This window comes from Phoca vitulina, unplaced genomic scaffold, assembly GCF_004348235.1.
Source record: "Phoca vitulina isolate PV1807 unplaced genomic scaffold, GSC_HSeal_1.0 scaffold35, whole genome shotgun sequence".
NCBI lineage: Eukaryota > Metazoa > Chordata > Mammalia > Carnivora > Phocidae > Phoca > Phoca vitulina.
In genome coordinates, this window is record NW_022589738.1 from 18,865,386 (window position 1) to 18,882,594 (window position 17,209).

Consider the following 17,209-nt stretch of genomic DNA (forward strand, 5'->3'; position numbering starts at 1 on the left):
AGGCCATAGCTGAGCCCTACTACCCAGGGAGCTCCTTGTCCCTTGATACTGGCTGATAGGCAAGGAAATCCGAGCCTGGAATGTGCTTTTTGAAATAGCTGACAAGAGAATATGGTACCAGCATGGCCAGTACACCAGACCTTGTGTGTTGTAATCTCCTGGGAAAGTTCTTCTTCTTCCTTTTTAGATTTTAAAAAACTTATTTTGATTATAATTACAAAAAGTTGCAAGAATAGTACAAAGAACTTCTGTATTCCCTTTACCCAAGGTCACTAATTATCAATAGTTTGCTCCCACTTGCATTTGCTCTTTCTGTTTCTTTTTCTGAACCATTTGAAAGTAACCATTGAGAGATTCGCACTTGTCAAGGGCATCCTGTCCTGAAGGGTGGCTCAGATGTATCCATGGGGTATAGCAGAACTTTGGTGGTGATGCAGGGCCCCAGAGGTAAAGTGAAGTCTACCTGTAGCTGTAAAGCACATATGTGTAATTCACATGGAATCTCTGGTGCTAGATATGGAAATCATTAACCGTTGTAAAAGTGGTTAAGATAAACTCCCCTTTTGTCATCACTCATGTCAAGTTTGTTCCCAACTATGCCAAACTTCAGCATTGTTATGAAAATCCACTCCACCACTCCCCAACTTTGCAGCTGTAATGTATTCTCCAACAGTTTCATTTAATTCATTCAGCAGACATCTGTGGAGTGCCTCCTATTTGCTAGGGGTATAAGAGGTGAAAGATAACTCATCCCATTAAGAGTTCAACATCCAATGTAAAGGAAGAAAGAAATCTAACACAGTCAGAGGGAAGAGCATTCTGTTGAAGGAGTTTACACGAGGTGCTTAGAACACCAGACTGGTTAAGGATCTGAAGAATAGATACCTGGGAGTTGAATGTGAAGATCCATTTTCTCTGAGATTTGCTGCTCTTAGATAACAAGGCTCATGAGTTAGGGGAGCCTTTGGTGTCGTATACCCAGCACAAGCAATGGGGTCGGGCCAACTTGGATTCTACCACTTGATCTGGGCCGGTACTTGACTTCTCTATGCCTCAGTTTCTTCATCTGCCTAATTTGACATCTCCGAGGTAATAATTAATTGAGGTAATAATTGCTCTGTAAACATTAATTTTATCTCCCCCCCCCCAATGCAGTATGTGAGGAAATAGCATGAGAAGTATTAGGTATTAAGGTGGGATCCAAGGGGGTGTTTCTGTTTTCCCTACAAATAAATGTATAGTTGCTAATTGTACTGAGAGCTATGATGGAGATCCCTATAAGGGATCATAACAACAACGGCTATGATTTGTTAACCATTTCCTGTGTACTGAGTACGGTGCTAAGTATTTAACATAGAATATCTCTCTGAGGTGTAAGGCAAAGGTAACTTGCCTATGGTCACACAGCAAGTAAGAGGTAGAATGTTTTTATAAGGGAAACTAGCAAGGTGCCCTGGACCCTGAATAATGAGCAGGAATAAGCGAGGTAAAAGAAGGGATTGCCAGGCAGAGGGAATACCAGGTGTTGTGAGGACTCTGAGGTGGAAGAGAGATGTGGAAGGGATCCACAGAGGTTTGGCTAGGACCTGGGGAAAGAGAGATGAGATAGGCAGGGGGAGATTGACAGGGCCTTATGGGATCTCATTAAGGAGCTTGTGTTTTATTCCAAGGGCGGTGGGAGGCTGCTGGAAGGTGTTTTTCACCTTAAACCGTCCTGGGGGGGGGCGGGGCGTGGCCTGTGTAATCCGGAAAAGCATCTAGTGAGGCCTAAACAAAAGTAGCTTAAAGTAATTTTCCCTTCAGTGTCCCACTTTGTGATCCAATGGAGGCAATGTTTCTGGCCCAGATGTGTAGATCTTAAAGTTTCTACTGCCCACCATTAACACAGCTAAAAAGAGTTGCTGTGTTGCTGGAAGAAGCTGGTCCTGCAGAATGCTTCTAGATGGTTTAATTAGGCTTATATATTTGATGCTTTTTAGGCTGCATTAAGGGAGCTCTTTCAGTTTTCACTGAGCCCTGTCAAATGGGGAGAAAAAGTAAAATTGGGAGAACTAATTCCTGGAAACCTGAGTTGTTGTTCAGTGTTAGAAATGGAACTGTTGAGTATAAGACTTCGGTTTAAATATATCATGATAAGGATGCTTCAGTGACTAAATGGAAATTTTTAATGTTTTTTGTTTTTTTGGTATGTGCCATCTGTGATGGCAGACAGCACATTTGTGAGAATCTGGGAAGACTTAGGCATTTTTTCAGTACTTACATATTTATTTATTCTCATCCAGGTACTGCAGGTTTTTCTGTTTGAAACTATTTCTTATGTGCAGAATCAACTGCACAGGAAGAAAACCAGTGTTCTCGTCCCCTTTCCATATGTATCAGACCACAGACATATTTACTTTGAAGTAAATGTGTCAATTAGCTTTTTTTTTTTTTTGGCAGGGAGGGTTGTTAGCTGGTGGTTGGATGATCTAGGATGGCCTTGTTCGCCTAACTGGTGGCTGTCAGGCCGGGTGGTCTAGGAGGCCCTGAGCGAGGATGGCTCATCTCCACTCCCAAGTGGTCTCTCCTTCAGCTGGCTGCTCTGGATCTGTTCACATGGTCGTCTCAAAGGCACAAAGAGCAGTAAGCGAGAGCAAGCACTTCTCAAGTGTCTGCTCGTGCCACATTTGGTATTGTCCCATCAGCCAAAGTAGGGAAGTGCTTCTTGGCCAAGCCCAGAGTCATTGTGGGAGAGAACAATCTAAAGGTACAAATACAAGGAGGTGTTTTTTAACTGGGGACCATTACTGCAGTAATGCATAATAATTACTAATGAATATAACCTCTTTTCCTTTGATAAATCTTACTAAACACCCATTTCTAAATGTAGTATATTCTTTTTTTTTTTTTTTTGAGAGAAAGTGGGGGAGGAGAGAGGGAGAGGGAAAGAGAATTTTAAGCAGGCTTCACACCCAGTGTGGAGCCCAACGTGGGGCTCAATCTCACGACCCTGAGATCATGACCTGAGCTGAAGTCAAGAGTCAGATGCTTAACCGACTGAGCCACCCAGGCACCCCTAAATGTAGTGTATTCTTGAAACTAAGTAATATGATTGTGCCATCTTCTCTTCTACTGAGTGTGGAGCTGAGTGATAGTTTTTCTAGAAGGAAACCAAAGATCCCGGGACCCTGGGATCATGACCTGAGCCTAAGGCAGACGCTTAACTGACTGCCACCCAAGGCATCCTTATAAATAAAATCCTTAAAAAAAAAATGAGTCCCTGGGTTTCCTCAACCTCCTGTTCAGCTGTTCCTGCAACTGGACCCTAGGAAGCATGTGTGGGAACTGAGGAGAAGGCTCACTTTGTACATCTTAGAGATGTACATTCCTCCAGAAATTGCCTGGTGATAGAATCTCAGCTTCCTTTCTTTCCTCCTAGGATAAAAATTAATGTGCTCTGGATATAGGTCCCCTTGCAAGTGGCTTGACTGCTCACTGAGCTTGTGTGGCTGTTATCGAAAGAGTCTTTGGGGTGGGGCGCCTGGGTGGCTCAGTTGGTTAAGGGTTTGCCTTCGGCTCAGGTCATGATCCTGGGGTCTTGGGATCGAGCCCCGCATCGGGCTCCCTGATCAGTGGGGAGACTGCTTCTCCCTCTCCCACTCCCCCTGCTGGTGTTCTCTCTCTCGCTCTCAAATAAATAAGTAAAATTTAAAATTTATCTGAATTTTATTTAAAAATAAAATTTATTTGAGAGCGAGAGAGAGAACAGAGACAGGGGGAGCTGTAGGCAGAGGGAGAAGCAGGCTCCCTGCTGAACAAGGAGCCCGATGCAGGACTCAATCCCAGGACCCTGGGATCATGACCTGAGCCTAAGGCAGACGCTTAACTGACTGCCACCCAAGGCATCCTTATAAATAAAATCTTTAAAAAAAAATGAGTCCCTGGGTTTCCTCAACCTCCTGTTCAAGCTTTACCCCCCCAAACCTTAGGGTACTAGGCTGTACTGCGCTTTGTAGTCAAGCAAAAAGATGGTTAATTGGAAATCCATCACTACCTGGAAGATGGGAGAAACATCTGCAGCTTTTCTTCATAACCTTTATGTGATTTATAGTTTTTACCTGAGAAGAAATCCTTATTTGGGCATTATAATAAAGACAAAGGATTCTCTGTAGGTGTATTTTACTTGGTCAAGATTTTAAAGTCTCCCTGTGGTTGCAGTGAAGAATCCAGTATTGTGCTGTGAAGTGAGTGGTCAGTGATCAGCAATTTGGGGCATGAGCCTTTGACCTGTGCTTGTGAAGTTTTCAGAAGTAACACCTTTCACATAAACTGAAATAGGCTTTGCAACCAGCTCTGGCCTGAAATATATTACATGAAAATGCAACTGGACCCTAGGAAGCATGTGTGGGAAACTGAGGAGAAGGCTCACTTTGTACATCTTAGAGATGTACATTCCTCCAGAAATTGCCTGGTGATAGAATCTCAGCTTCCTTTCTTTCCTCCTAGGATAAAAATTAAAAATGGAAAATCCCTGACATTTTAAAAGTCAGTGACTTGAAAATAGCCTTCAAAATTATAAACGTATATATCATTTGACCCAGCAAACACTTCCAGGAATTTATTCAACAAATATTTTCATATTACTTAGAGTATTATTTATAATAGCAAAAGATTGGTTAATATTCTAAGTATCAGTCAAGGCTTGGTTGTACAGTAGAATATTACACTGATATTGCATGATTTCTAAGATGTACAAAATGAAAAACAAGAAACAGAACAGTGTGTATTGTATGCTAACATTTGTGACAGCTACTGGGGGCAATAATGTGTGCTGTATAATATATATATTTTGGCTTACATAGACATAAAATATTTCTAGAAGGATGTTCAAGACACTGATAGCTTTAGGGCATATATAGCCAGGGTAGAGAGTTGGAGGAAGATTTTTTACTGTATAAACTTTTATGTATACCTTTAAAATTTTTTTTTTTGGTTGTCAAATGATCCTTCATTGAAACATTTTCCTTTGTAGTTCTTAATTAGGTGGGTATTCCACTGCACCACTATTGATGTCATCTATGATGTCATGAGGGTGGCGGCCATCAACACTGCAGCCCACAGATTGGGCAGTCCCCAGGATCTCTTTAATGGTTCCAGAGAGTTCTCTAGCTAAACATCGGTGCTGCATCTGTTGGGCAGTGTTGACAATCTCATCAAAAGTGATATTTCCACTGTGCTTAATGTTTTTCTGCTTCTTTCTGTCTCTTGGTGGTTCCTTGAGGGCTTTGATAATCAGGGCAGAGACAGAAGATACCACTTCAATCTGGGCCTGTCTGTTCTGAATGGTCAGTTTCACTGTCATCCTCAGACCCTTCTAATCACCGGTTGCCTTGGCGATGTCATTACCAACCATTTTTGGAGACAGACCCGGGTGTGAGGGGGGGGGGGGCTGATCTTTGGGGCCAGGGCAGACATGGCACCAACTTCCCTACCAGTTCTCCTTAGGTCTAAGACTTTGATCTCATTGGGGTCAAACATAGGCGGTATGGTGGAGACAGCTGGTGTTAGATGAATCCGGATTCGGGAGGACGGAAGACAGTTGCACCTTTACCTCCTCAGAGCCAAAAGTCACAAGTACCTTTTGAATTTTAAGCCATGTGAATATATTACCCTATTTTAAAAATCAAATACATTTATTTAAAAAGCGATGGTATATGGTGATGGTGATGTGAACTTCATGGACTCCCACCCAAGTTGATCTGGTCAGAGCTATTCCTGTTAAAAAATATATATATCCAGTCAGTTTTGTTTCCTAGAAATGCCTCAGAATAGTGTACTTCTGAATTTTTAGCTAAAGTCCTGCCTTTTCCAGAATGTCATATGAGTGGAATCATACAATATTTAGCCTTTTTGGGTCTGGCTTCTTTTACTTGATTCATCCATGTTATGTGAATTAATAGCATGTTCCCTTTATCACTGAAAAGTGTTCCAATTTATGGACGTACCACAGTTTGTACATTTACCTGTTGAAGGACAACTTGGCTGCTTCCAGTTTCTTGATGATTATGAATAAAGCTGCAGTAAACATTAGCATACAGATTTTTTTGTGAAACATAAGCTTTCAGTTCATTTGGGTAAATAACCAGGAGTGGGATTGCTGAGTTTTTATAAGAAACTGCCAAACTGTCTTCCAAAGTGGCTCTACTGTTTTGCATTCCCACCAGCCATGAATATGAGGTGTGTGTCAAGTTTCATTTTCCTGCATGTGGATGTCCAGGAGTTCCAAAACCATTTGTTGAAAAGACTATCCTTTCTCCATTATTACTGCTTTTGCACCTGTGTCAAAAATGTGGCTGTGCATGTGTGGGTCTATTTCTGGGCTCTCTTTTCTGTTGCATTGATCTGTGTGTCCGTCATTGTGCTATTACCACACTATCTTGATTACTATAGCTTTATAGTAAGTTTTGAAATTAGGTAATATGAGTATTCTTACTTTTTTCTTCTTTACCAGAATTATAGTGGTAAGAGAGGACATTCTTAACTTGTTCCAGTCTCTCACCATTAAGTATGATGTTAGCTGTAGAGTTTTTTTTTTTTTTAAGATTTTATTTATTTGAGAGAGCGAGAGAGAGAGAGAGCACAAGCAGGGGAGGGGCACAGGGAGAGGGAGAAGCAGATTCCTGGCCAAGCAGGGATCCCGACATGGGGCTCAGTCAGTCCCAGAACCCTGAGATCCATGACCTGAGCTGAAGGCAGACGTTTAACCAACTGAGCCACCCAGGCACCCCTAGCTCTAAGTTTTTAAAATATACATACCCTGTTGTGCTGAAAAGAGTTACCATAGCAGTCCTGACGGTGCTTACTATCTTTAGAAGGCCTTCTTGTAAGATTGGCCCTTGGCTGGTGTCTTGAAAATTGGCTTTTCAAACATTTTGAAAATAACATATTATATTCAACCTTCATTTATTCCTTTTCCAGTGTTATTCATTTCTTTATGCTAATCCAAGCTCCGACTTTAATCATAATCTTTCTGCCTGAAAAATTTTTCCTCAACATTTCTTTTGTGCCAGGTCTGCTGACAGTAAATTCTTTGCTTTTGTTGGATAAAGTCTTTTTTTTTCTTCACTTCTGAAGGACATTTTCATGGGATATGGAATTCTGAGTTGACAGTTTTTTTCCTCTTCAACATATTACTCCACTGTTGCGTTGTTTGCATGGTTTCTGATAAGTTTGCTATAATTTTTATCCTTGTTTCTCTGTAGTTAATGGCTTTTTTCCTCTGACTGCCTTCGAGCTCTTTGTCTTTGCCTAGATGTGGCTTTTTTATTTTGTCATATTTATCCTGCTTGGTGTTCTTCTGACCTTCTTGTATCTGTGGATTGTTGTCTGTCACTAATTTTGGAGAGTTCTCAGTCATTATTTTTTCTTTTTTAAAGATTTTATTTATTTATTTGACAGAGAGAGACAGTGAGAGAGGGAACACAAGCGGGAGGACTGGGAGAGGGAGAAGCAGGCTTTCCGCTGAGCAGGGAGCCCGATGCGGGGCTCGATCCCAGGACCCTGGGATCATGACCTGAGCCGAAGGCAGACGCTTAACGACTGAGCCACCCAGGCACCCCTCAGTCATTATTTTTTCAAATGATTCTTGTATTCCATTCTCTTTTTTTTATTCCCCTGGAATTCCAATTACAAGTACGTTACACCTTTTGATATTTTCCCATAGTTGTTGTATGCTGTGTTCTATTTTTTCACTCTTTTGTCCCTTTTTGTTTTAATTTTTATTGATCTGACCAATAAACTCAGTTGTTACGCTCACTGATTCTTTCCTTGGCTGTGTCAAGTCTACTGTTGAGCATGTTGTTTTTTTGTCTTTTTTTTTTTTTAGCATGTTGGGTTTTTTTTTTTACTGTTCTTTTTTTAAGTTCTAGCATTTCCATTTGATTATTTCTTGCACTTTCTATCTTTCTGCTGAAATTATTCATCTGGTCTTGCATGTTGTCTATCTTTTCCATTAGAGTCTTTAATATATTAATCATAATTCTTCTAAATTTCATTTCTGATAATCCCAACATCTGTGTCATACTGAGTCTGAATCTGATGATTGCCTTGTCATTTGGAATATTTTCTTGCCTTTCATTATGCCACATAATAAAAAGTTGAACATGGCTGAAAAGCTGTTGAAACTGAACATGGGCAAGAGATACTGAGTTAAATATTTGATATATTTGGAGAAGAACACAGGTGTCCTTCTGCTAGGCCTTTAGTGTGGGGATTTGAGTTAATCTAGTCAGGAGTTGGCTTGTGTTTGATGTTTGTTATTGGTAGGGCACCAGAGATTTCTGATTCCTCTAGTGATACCTTCTTTTTGACTCCTGTTTGGCTTTGGGTTTTTCCTTTGTGCTGTTTCCCAAGAGCTGTCTGTTATAGCCCTCCCAGTTGTATTCCACTTTACTAACTACGTAGCTGGTTTGCCAAGTGGTAGATGGTGGAGGAGGAGGGAGTTCCCCGATGATTTGACTTGGACTTAGGCAGCTATTGGAACCTGGGTCTAGAGTATGTCCTTTACAAGAATTCCTGCCCCTCTTCCAGGGGTGAAGCTTCTTTTCCTTTTTCCTGTCTTCCTTTTCCCCAGCTGCAGTGAGTACCCACCAGCATCCTTAAGCCAAGGGTTTTAAGTCCTTCCCCCTGCAGATTAAGGCTATTGTTCTGTGCTGGAGATAAAGGAAAAGTGTCTGGGTAGATTTCAGTGGGAGTTGTTTTCCTCAGCCAACCAGCACCAGGATGAGCTTTCTCTGGGATTTTCCCTGATTCTTTCCATAAGAGGTGGTGGGATTCCTGTAGGAAACACTTGTCAGAGGATGGGAATTCCTCCACCCCATGTGGAGCCTAGGAGCTTCATACTCTCATGACATCCCACACTCTGGTCTCTAGTAAGTAATTCTAGTTTGATCTTCCTACCATTTTACATGCTGGGATCCTATGTTTACCTGCAGGCATCTGTCTCTTCAGATATCTGGATGGTGGTTTTGCCCTGTATTCAGTTTTTGATAGGTCCAAGAAGAGTCATTGGTTTTTCAGTTTGTCTAGTAGCTTCTTTTTTGTAAGGGTGAGAATGATGGCTTTCCAGTCCTTTACATACCAGCTGAAACCTGCTCCTGAAATAAGTTTTAATCTACATAAATGTCCGATGCAGTGCATGGCCCCTAGAAACTCAGTACAGATTAGTTTTTCCTTTTTTTTGTCTCACCTCCTTGAATTTTATGGTTTTATGGCTAGGGAGCCAGGAATAATTGATTCTGGTTTGGGTTCTGCCTATCTTAGGTTTTAAAAACCTCTGCACTGCTGGCATTATGTTGTTATATGTTTTTCTTGCTGTCTTCCAGAATTCTATGTATGCCTTTGTAATTATTGAGAACATTGTTAGCACTCAGTCATAATTTGCCTCATTCAGAATTAGAGTGTGATTTAGTGTTTCTACAGTATAAATTTTGTGAGTGACCATGTGTTTGTCATTTTTATTCCCCACATTTCCAGGTGCAATTCAGTTCAGCAAATATTTAAGTGCCCACTGTGCTATGACGCACTAGGTGTTGAGTAGAATACAAGCATGACCTGGTAAGTGGAGTAACTGAGAGGTTCTCAAAGGCAATGGAGACCCTTTGGATGTAAAGATATTGCAACTTGGGAAATAGCTCCATTTCGATGTAGAAAGATTAAAAAAAGTTTTTTAATTCTGTTTTTAGTTATATTAGAGATATACTAGAGATGCATTCTAGGAAAAATTGTAAAGTTGTAGAAAGAGCCATGGTTGTCCATGACATCCTTATAACATCCTCATTTCATCACATTCTCCTTCCCAGGGTTAATTTTGATTACTTACTTTTGTTTTACTATGCAAATTGCATACTATGCAAATATCATGCCATCTAATAATTTACTGAAATATATGTATTTTTAAGGGACTAAGCACACAAATTCTGTTAACTTTTAAGGAATGTTTGTTTAAAGGGATAACTCACCATTCAGTTTGGATGTGTGGCCTGATTTTTTTTTTTTTTTTTTGCTTCACATTATAGTCAACTCTTAATTTTTAAATCTGAAAACTATTGTTAATGACAGGTAGAACCATAAAAAGTCATATAGTAAAATTGACTTTTGGGGGGTATGCATAGTCATGTGGATTTAGATACATGTATAGATCAGTGTAACTACCATCATAATCAAGGTACAAAGTAGTCCCATCACCCAAAAAAAATCCTTTGTGTTACCTCTTCAGTCACACTTTTCCCACCCCCAACCCTTGACAGCCACTGATCTGCGCTCCATTACTAGTTTTATCACTTTGAGGATGTCACATAAATGGAGTCAAACTGAATGTAATCTTTTGAGTCTTGCTTTTTTTCAATCAGCATAATGCTTTTGAGATTCATCCAAGTTGTGTATATCAATAGTTTGTTCCCTTTTTATTGAGTAGTATTCCATTTTAGAAATGTACCACATTTGGGTTGCTACTAGTTTTTGGTAATTATAAGTAGAGCTGCTATAAGAATTCACGTGCAAGTGTTTATGTGCACATACAGTTCCAGTTTTCTAGGGCAAATAACCTGAGAGTGAGATGGCTTAGAATTATACTAACACTCATGGTAAAGCCTTGTTAGCTAGAGTTTGAATGCTAGAATGGATAGAATAGTAGAGACCCAAGTTGTTTGACTCCTGCTTTTGCTTCTTAGTTATGCAACCTCTTCGTGGCCCAGTTTCCTTTTGTAAAATGAAGGGTTATTTTTTTTTTAAGATTTCATTTATTTATTTCAGAGAGAGAGCACGAGCGTAAGCATGAGTGAGGGGAGGGGCAGAGGGAGAAGCAGACACCCTGCTGAGCAGGGAGCCCAATGTGGAGCTCGATCCCAGAACCCTGGGATCATGACCTAAGCCGAAGGCAGATGCCCAGCCAACTGAGCCACCCACGTGCCCCTAAAATGAAGTTAATAATAATAACCAGTGAGATTGTTGTGTGGAATTAATGGCATATTAAGGATAAAATGCTGATCAGTGTCTGGCATACCAAATATTATTATTATTTCATGCTTAACTGAACCCTGTCAGAAACACCCATCTTTAATTAAAATAGGGAAATTAAGTAATCCATAAGTGTGATGTGTTTAGTAGGCAAGCCTTCAAAGCATGCTGTCTCTAGGGGAAATTGTAAAAGTTACCCTCAGTGGTGAAAAAGTTTACGAACATAGGTGTATGGGAGTCCTGTGTAACATCCAAAGGTTGTCTGATGCCCAATTTTGATGGTTTTACTTGCCCTCTCAACATTAAAGAATCATGTTCACTAAAAATTTAGTGCATTGCTATACTTAATAAAGAAGCTGCAAAAACTACCTCAGAATCAACTAACATTCATTTAGTGCTTGCTATGTACCAGTCTCTAGGATAGGCATTCAAGTGTATAAACCTGAGTACCTCCCCACAACATAAGTAATTTGGATAATTACTAATTATTTTTATGCTTTTTTTAAAGGTAATTGTTGAGGACGCTGATAAGGCATGATTTCTTAGAGCCCCCATTATGTGAACCATCTATGATATCTCAGATCCTGTCTTGAAACACATCTTCTTACAGGAAACCTCCCCAGTTTTGAGGAGCACGTGGAGGAGATAGCAAAACAGCATGCCTACTCAAATCTTTCCCCAGAACACTATGTCATTAGAAAATGCAACAGAGGCCCCTTTCTTGCATAACTGTTATATACTATGGTCTGGCTCCGTCTGAGAAAGCACCAAGGGCAAAAGGGATGTGTTTTCCCCTGGAGAACTTTTCCTACCCTATGAGGTACACACAAAGGGCTACCCAGTCACCTACTAGACAGTGATTGAAAACCAGTATGTGCAAAGAGGAACCTAAATGTCCTTTTTCTCTTGTCTGTTCAGTTGTTTTGTAATGTATTCACATCCCACAGCCTATCAACTGTGTTCTTCACCTGGGATTTCAGGGAAAGTCGGTCGAACCAGAAGTCTAGAGCACACAGTCTGGGATGTCATCTCTAAACTGTCCTCACTGCCTCCCCTCCCCAAGTACCACCAACAGTCCAACACTCAGGTTTACCTGGAGCCTTTCCTCACAATTAGAACATCCTTCCCGCTTTCCCCTGCCAATCCTGCTTGGGCTATTTCTTGAAAATTCTAGCCCAGCAAGACACTCCCCCATGCCTCAAAACCCACTCATCTGGATGCCATTCTCTACTCCATATTTCCTTATTAAATCATGTCTTTTCTTTTAAGTAGGCTCCACACCCAGTGTGGAGCCCAGTATGGGCCTTGAACTCACAACCCTGAGATCAAGACCTGGGCTGAGATTAAGAGTCAGATGCTTAACCAACTGAGCCATCCAGGTGCCCCAATCATGTCTTTTCTATTCACTTTGTCACCTAATGCCATACTTCCTTACTCTGATCTATTTCATATATACATGACCTGAAGGTTTACAATTAGACTGCCATTCCCAGAGTGGTAGGAAACCCTCAAATTCTCTACATCCTATCTCCCACAAATACCTGAAAGAGAATTGCTGCCTGCTCTCTAATTAACAAACCAAACTCAGTTCTCATTTTGTGTTTAAAAATTACATGTAACATGTTCTAATGGCCACATAAGTCCTGTGGAAAGTGATAGTTTGGGAAATAAATATGTATTTTGTGGACTGTTGAAAGAAAGCTGGTGCTTTGCCATGCTGCCACTGTGAAAAGTATGGCTATACCGTCTGCCTGGGCAGTCTGACTTCACGGTATAGATTACAGCCGAAATTGCGGTAGCCTTTTTCTGGCTCCGTCATGGTTTCTAGCCTTCCCCATAATTCTTTGCCCACTTAAAATGTGAAAGAGCACTAGGAATTTTTTTTTAATATAGACAAAACTTTGCAAACAGTCGTAACCCTCTTGTCTCATATGAAACCTGCATCTTATACAGGAGAGAGGAGTGTGTGTGTGTGTGTGTGTGTGTGTGTGTGTGTGTGTGTGTGTTGAGCCTAAGTTTAGCTCTCCCTGGGATAACCAATTTAAATCCAGGATAAACATTTTTCATACTTCAGGGCGCCTGGGTGGCTCAGTCGGTTAAGCATCTGCCTTTGGCACAGGTCATGATCCCAGGGGCCTGGGATCAAGCTCCACAAGCTTCTCCCTCTCCCTCTGCTGCTCCCCCTACTTGTGCTCTCTCACTCACCTCTCTCTGTCAAATAAATAAAATCTTTAAAAAAACATTTTTTATACTTCTAAATAAACCTGGCTGTAAAAGCTCCAGTTATACCCTTTAACCTCTTGAAGAGAATCCATGAAGGCACTTCCCTTTAGGGAAACCATCTCTAGGCTGTTTAGTTACCATGATCTCTATGCCACTATACCCCAGGCCCAATTCAACTTCCTTCCAGACTGCTATCCACAAAGATGCAAGCTCTAAAGGTCTCTTCCCTATACTACCATTCCCACTCCTGCCACGAGGCCACCACTGACCCCTTGCTGCTCCCTGCATGGTGAGTAGTGTCTGTATTCCTAAGAGCCTAGCAGTTAAAGTCTCCCACATCCAATCACAACCTTTCCCACCATCCTTACCTCTTACTTTTCAAGTCCTCTTCCCTACTCATTCCACCTAAGTGTGCATTCACTAGAATCTAAACATACTATGAGTCATCCTGCTACTTCTGTGTGTACTGCCTTTGCCTGAAGTTTTCCACATTCCTCTGGGTTTGTTCTATCCTGTATATTCCTCAGGACCCACTCAAAAGTTTATCTTTTTTACCTCACATGGTTCCTTTCACCTTTGAAGGCCCACAGGACTTAATGTGCTCAGCACTCATTTTCCCAAATGGGATGGTGTGATAGAATGGTTAATAGCCACAAAGTCCTTTCACTCCTGTATGTATGTGATTTTGCAGCATCTCCCATCAAGGTAGAGTCTGTTTCTCTACTCCCACAATCTGAGCTGTTCTTGTAACTTGCTTTGGCCAAAATAAAATGCAGCGTGAGTAGCTCTGTGTGACTTCTGAGCCTGGGTCTCAGGAAGTCTTGTAGCTTTCCCCTTGCTCCCTAGGAACCCTGAAACAACCTTGTAAAGAAGCCCAGCTAGCATGCTGGAGGAAGAGATGATGTGGCAAGAGAGGTCAGTCAAGAGCCAACCATCAGACATATGAGTGAGGCCATATTAGAACATTGAGGCCCAGTCACATTGCCAGATGACTAACCATATGAGGGACCCTAAGAAAGACTAACAGAAGAACCACCTAGCTGATTTTACCCCAAATTGCTGACCCACAAAATCGTGAGTACATAAAATGGTTGTTATTTTAAGCCACTAAGTTTTGGGGTGATTTACTGTGCAGTAATAAATAACTGAAAGGGCATGGTTTGTACTGTTGTATTCCCAGAGCCTAGAAGACATGCCCCATGGCAGGTTTTCTTTAGGAGATTATTGTGGATCACTGTCATCATGGTGTCACTCCTCTCTTTACTTAATAGACAAATAAGCTTTCAAATCTTCATGTCTCTCCCTAGCTCTCAAACAGTTCAAAGCTTGGGCTCAATACTGTCTTCAGGAACACCTTGCAGTTTTTCTGTGCTCCGTTGGACCAACATCCATCCATTTGCTCCCTTCGCAGCCCCATGACAGGTTGTACCTCTCAACCCCATGCTGCACCCCTTACTACTTGCCCTTGTTCACTAACTCTGTAGGGTCAACTCATGGACTGCCTGAATGCCATAAAGCTATTCTCAACTTCCCAGCCCTCCACCATGACTTTGAACCCTCATTACGTGATTCACATGTGCTTATAATTAAGGGGGACCTTAGAGATTGTCTCAGACAACCCCTTTGAGTTATGAATGAGGAAAGGAATGCCCAGATAAGAAATAACCATAAAAATGGCTTATTCAGTTCATATGTTGGCAGTATCAATACCAGAATCCACATCTCATGCAGATCATTACTTAGTAGATTGCTTATTTGTGCTTGGTTCATGTGTGTAAAACTGTGCTTCACTGATCAGACTGTAGAAGTTCTTTGGAGGCAGGCATAATTTTTACTTCTGCCTTTTCATACTTTCCTGCTATCCCCAAAGACTAACCAGTGACCACTGGACATATAAGTAGTCAATAAATACTTGTTGATTAATTGACATTTGAAAAGCAATTATACTTGAACTGTTCTATATCTTTTCTATAAGGTTGCCAAATTTTTGAAAAAATTACTGAAGTATAATTGATGCACAGTGTTATATTAGTTTCAGGTGTACAACATAGTGATTCAACAATTCTATGTATTCAGTGCTAACCATGATAAGTGTAGTCACCATCTCTCATCATACACTGTTATTACAGTTTTATTGACTACATTCCCTAAGCTGTACTTATCATTTTATAACTGGAAGTTTTTACCTCTTAATCCCCTTTATCTATTTCGTTCATACCCCCACCCACCTCCCCTTTGTCAACCGCTGGTTTGTTCTCTGTATTTAAGAGTCTGGATTTTTTTGTCGCCTTTTTTTTCCTGTTTGCTCACTTGTTTTGTTTCTTAAGTTCTACATATGAGTGAAATCATATGGTATTTGTCTTTCTCTGACTTATTTCACATAGCATTATACCCTCTAGGTCATCCATGTTGTTGCACATAGCTGGATTTCATCCTTTTTTATGGCTGTGTAATATTCCTGTGTGTGTGTGTGTGTGTGTGTGTGTGTGTGTGTGTGTACACACCACATCTTTATCCATTCATCTATGGATGAACACTTGAGTTGCTTCCATTTCTTGGCCATTGTAAATAATGCTGCCATAGACGTAGGTGTGCATTTATCTTTTAAAAGTAGTATTTTTGTTTTCTTTGGGTAAATACCCAGTAGTGGAATTACTGGATCATATGGTATTTCTATTTTTAATTTTTTGAGGAACCTCCATAATGTTTTCCATAGTGGCTGCACCAATTTACATTCCCACCAGTAGTGCACAAGGGTTCCTTTTCCCCCACGTCCTTGCCAACACTTGTTATTTCTTGCCTTTTTGATGCTAGCCATTCTGACTGGTGTGAGGTGGTATCTCATTGTAGGGAACTGTTCTGTATCTTGTTTGTGGTGGTAATTACAACAGTATGCATTTTTCAAAACTTGAATTGTACGTTAAGAAGGATAGATTATACCGTGTATAGATTTTTAGAATTAAGGTGTAATTCAAGGCAATTATACTGAAGAAATCTATTTATTTGATAAATGTGGCAAATATATAGGTTACATGTTACCGTGAGAAAAGGAATTTGGCCCTTTGAAAATAAATTTGTGCATAATAAGTACTCGTGTTAGTTTCCTTCCTCCTTGCACACAAATACTTCAGGATCATCTGTCAAGACTGCTAAAGAAAGCATACATGCCCTAGGAGATGGCTGGATCTTAGATGACTTCTAAGATCCTATGGTTGGTTTGAAAGGCAAATAAATGACTATTTTGGAATGCTTGTGTAAAGTAAAATATATAAGCACTAACTCGCTCTTCTAAAGCTGGCCCCCTAGAACCTTAATTTTACTTACAAAGACTTACTCAGGTATAAAATAAACTGTTAGCCCTCTGTTAGTAGAAATTATTTAAAAATGAAAAATAATACAAAAAAGATGGCCAAATGTTCTTTCATTGTTATACTGGAACATTGACTAACAGGTCCACCCAAGGATTATTTAGTTCTCTGGGGGATTGCATCTTTGGAAGTGACATGTTAACTTAAAGATTTTTGTCGGGTAGAGATATTAAAATTATGTTTGGTAGAAGAAATAATCCCAGAGAGTACATATTAACTGTCCTATAGGACATTAACCACTTTTCTATCCACTTTAGCTATCTTATTGTAGCATTTTTAATTTTAGTACCGATGTATACCAAATCTCTCCAATATTCTTTGAATCAGCCTGGTTCCCTCACTAATATAGTAGTCTTTGACATGTGTTCACTCTGTATTTGTATGAGTCATGTTTTTAATTTTGAAAATTATATTTTTGACACCCAAAACATCCTACCGCATTGCCTGTGGATCATGCCCTATCCTGTACAAAGTCCCTGAAATCCACTACTGATTGCTAGTTTTAATGCTGTACCGGCACCTTGAAATACCTTTGTGATCATGCTGGTACCTAAAGAGGTTTTCACAGGAAAAACACTGGATACCTCTGCAGAATATTGCAGAAAGACTTTCTGGAACTACTC

The 17,209-nt window shown here is 40.4% G+C and overlaps 1 protein-coding gene and 1 pseudogene across 1 annotated transcript in view; one reads left to right on the forward strand and one right to left on the reverse strand.

Annotated features, from left to right (window-relative positions):
• The window catches only part of JADE3 (jade family PHD finger 3), a 134,978-nt gene that overhangs the window by 3,551 nt on the left and 114,218 nt on the right, over positions 1-17,209 (forward strand). The window lies entirely within an intron of this gene.
• The window catches only part of LOC116646032, a 29,885-nt pseudogene continuing 17,667 nt past the window's right edge, over positions 4,992-17,209 (reverse strand).